The 2585-nt window shown below is 41.9% G+C and overlaps 1 long non-coding RNA gene across 1 annotated transcript; it reads left to right on the top strand.

The window, feature by feature from the left end:
• The first annotated feature begins 280 nt into the window (after positions 1-280).
• LOC146375558 (uncharacterized) lies at positions 281-2086 on the top strand. The gene is made up of 3 exons (XR_014801777.1): positions 281-340; positions 1056-1145; positions 1963-2086. It is a non-coding gene; the product is annotated as an uncharacterized LOC146375558 (long non-coding RNA).
• Positions 2087-2585: the final 499 nt, after the last annotated feature.

Below are 2585 nucleotides of genomic sequence, written 5' to 3'. Positions count from 1 at the left end.
CACTTGGTAGAAGCTCCTTACCGTTTGAAGAAATCTGCTGTCCTCTTTTGCTTGCATCTTCTTTTTTTTTCCATCCGAGACTGAAGTTATTCCATGTTAAGTAGTTTTTCTCCGTGAGGAACACAGCAACTCATCTTACCCCTGGACACCAGGGACTCGAGCTCCGGATCTCAGCAGAAAAGTGCCAACAAATGATGCAGATTCCTCCAAGTATCAGTTTGACACACTTCTGTCCTCTGTGTACTCTGTTACGTCACCACTGGAACGCTACCGCCTCTGCGTAACCATGGTTACAGGGGGACGCTTTGGAGCTCTCCTGCTCAACAGCAAAAGATTTCAGGTTAATATATAAATACTCCAACTTTAAAAACAAGTAAAAGAAATATACTGCATATGTGTATATTGTACCGCGTAAGAGTTCATTTTCTGGTTAGTTAAAAGATGACCGATGGCAGCCATACTTACGTGAGTTGTTGACGATACGTCGAGCTGTCGATAAGCTGTCTTTGTGCTCTTATATACTGTTAGCCTTGTTTCGCTGGCGTTAGTGAAACTGCTTTGAACTGGATGTAACATTGTTGAACTCTAATGCTCAATGGATAAACTCTCGATGCGACGATGTGAGAATGCAATTGTAACCCTGTGTTAATGCTGTCGTTTGATATTGTGTAATAACCAGCACATATGCTCTTACTGAGTGAAAATACAAAAGATTTCAGGTCTGGGTTTAGCCCCAGTGTTTTAAGATCCCAGCAACGTTCGTTTTTATGCCCACAGTTTTAAAAGATGATAGGTTTCTGGGTGCTGACTCAGGGGGACCACTTTAGCTCATTGAAACGTTAATGCCATTTTAGGTTAAGACATTAAACTGGACACGTTTTGAATAAAATTGATAATAACAGAGCTATGCTGGACATAAGCAACTGTGTCAGTGTGAAGCCCTGCATATTTTAAGGTTTACAATAAACTCCAGCTCTTACTGAATCTGTAACGTTGCCTTGATCGTCCTGCATCATTTTAAAATGCTTTCTTTTTTTAATACTTTGTGTTCTTAGATGAGTTTTGTGTCACTGTGCACAGAGAAAAACGCACCTGATGTAGTGGTAAGGCCATGTTCACCACTAGATGGAGACAACCTGGCACAGGTATTTTCTATACGCACTAAATTTCACACTGAAAAGCCTTGCTGGAAGGTTTTTTTTTGCATAGAAAATAAAGAAAAAATGTCTTGAGGTCTTTCCAGTGTTTTCAAAATGCGTTTTTCAGATACACATCAAAACTTCACACAGACAAACACACACACAAAACAACAAAATATATCAAATTACATGCACGTCTCATTCATTTTTTGAGAATCTCCCCACTTTTAGTTTTCATGGAAAATAACTTGAGTTATTCATGACATGACATCATTTCAGATAACTTTGTCAGGTCAGTAAATAGCTGCCACATAAATATAAATCTAAATCATACATGTGTAATATAGAAAAAAGCAAAAACAGTTGTGCTGTTAGTTCATAATAAATGGGTAGGAGTGCATAGTCAGTAAAAGTTACCAAGGCTCTGCAGAGCTCCAAACCTCCTCTGCCACAAACAGAAGCATCAAAAATGTGCGCTGGGAGCTTCATGGCATGATTTCTACAGCCAAGCAAATCTATATGTGTGTGGCCAAGAACCTTAGTCCATGTAGGGCATCTTAGCACAGTTTACTTGTGTCAGTTAGGTCAGCTAGTGGGAGGGCAGAGAGGGCAGCCTTTACATTGTTTTATTGTAGAGTGACAGGAACTGCCTATGAGCTTCTAATCAGGCAGAAGTATTGATAGAAAATATATAAAAGGAAATACATTGATGAAAATCAAAGAAGAGAAATATTTATGTGATGTTTGATTTTCCTGAGAACTGATTGGCTGTGATGACTCCTTCAAGTACTACATGCTAGTTAAGCCTGCTGTCTGTTCTCAGGCCTCCTCCTGCTTCACTGGCATATATCCATCACCAGAGGGCTCCACTGACCTGCCTGCTGACATCAGACCACACCCCTGTGTCATGAGACCTGGCTGGAGTAGCAAAGCTGGACTCAGACCTGGCTCAGGCAAGTTCAAAGGCAGTTGTGGTAGAGAGAGCAGGGAGTATAGTAAAGCACTGGAAGGATGAGTTGGAAACAGGAAGCGTGTAGATTCAGTGGACTTGGCATCCTCCATGACCCTATCCTGACTTAGCTGCTCCTCTTCCACACTTCTGAATCCAAGCTGGGAGGCTCCAGGCTGTCAGCCTGCTGCTTCATAATCAGAGCAAACCTGAATAAACACCTCTGCTGCTTCCAAACAGCCTCTGAAAATCTGCCTTTTGTTTATTCCCTCCCACATTCTCGCCCTTGCCGTCAGGCTTCTCATCATGGCTATCGGTCATATTGATGCTATCGGTCTCCATGCTCTCTTTACTGGCGTCTTCACAACTGCACATTCCTGAATCTAGATTCTGCAGCCTAAATTGATCAGTGTTGAGTCTCTCAGATTTCTCATAGTCTCAAATCACCTGCACTGGCTCACTGTAGCTGCTGCCGCTTAGGAGGTGATTACACTCTG

This window comes from Perissodus microlepis, chromosome 12, assembly GCF_051167445.1.
Source record: "Perissodus microlepis isolate ML-2025 ecotype Zambia chromosome 12, ASM5116744v1, whole genome shotgun sequence".
Classification (NCBI taxonomy): Eukaryota; Metazoa; Chordata; class Actinopteri; order Cichliformes; family Cichlidae; genus Perissodus; species Perissodus microlepis.
Note: the sequence above shows the minus strand (reverse complement) of the source record. Positions and strands in the feature narration are given on the sequence as shown.